Here is a 1062-nt window from a genome sequence, read left to right on the forward strand (position 1 = left end):
GAGGATAGATGAAGACTTGGAGGGGGAAGAGGTGGGATTTTGGGGGTTTTATAAACACGTAGAGTTACAGTCGCTTCCTAATGGGGGTCCCCTCGTTACCTTCTAGAATACTTTTTTATAATTATATGGATAAATATAAATTATAAAAAAATTGTTATTATCTTTAAAATCAGTTTAAATCATGTATTGAAAATATAAAAAAAATTGATGTTACTGCTTAAAATCAGAACTGGATTTAAAATGGATTTTGTTTTACTAAAAGGGTATTCATCCAATATAGTAAAATACATCTTGATTTTAATATTTTATTTTATTTTTTATCTCAATCGATGTTATAGTATGGTCTTATGTGATTTTGAAAAAACGATAATGTTTTTGTATTTGAATAAAATATAAATTTGAAGATATCATAAACCTTTGACAAAAATATATCGATATTAATATCAAATTAACTATTTTAAAAATCTTATTTTTTGTGTAATTTTTTAATTAATTTTTTTATTATAATTTAATTTAGGTTCAATAACGAAGTAATTTATATTTTGTTTGATAATATAATTTTCTTATAAAGATAATAATTAATTGTTTTAGTGTTTGGAATGATTAAGTCCTTGGACAATTTTTTGGAACAAATAAGTCCTTGGACATTCCAAAACATGTTAAATAAGTCCTTGGACAATTTTTTGGAACAAATAAGTCCTTGGACATTCCAAAATATGTTAAATAACTTCTTTGACAATTTTTTGAACAATTTAAAACATGTTAAATAACTCATTGGACAATTTAAAACATGTTCAATAACTCATTAGACAATTTTTAGAACAAATAAGTCATTGGACAATCCAAAACATGTTAAATAACTCCTTGGACTTTTCTAAAATTTGTTGGATACATTCTTATGACTTGTATAACTAGTTAATGTGGTAAAATAGTGAAAAAAAAGTCCCGAAAAAAAACCCAATGAACATTCATATTTTGAACGATTAAGTCCCTAAACTTTTTTTGAATAAAAAATAATTTAGATTTATAAAATTAAACGAATATAACAAGAAAGTATTTATA

Source organism: Cynara cardunculus (genome assembly GCF_001531365.2).
Source record: "Cynara cardunculus var. scolymus isolate 2C chromosome LG 14, CcrdV1, whole genome shotgun sequence".
Taxonomy (NCBI): Eukaryota; Viridiplantae; Streptophyta; class Magnoliopsida; order Asterales; family Asteraceae; genus Cynara; species Cynara cardunculus.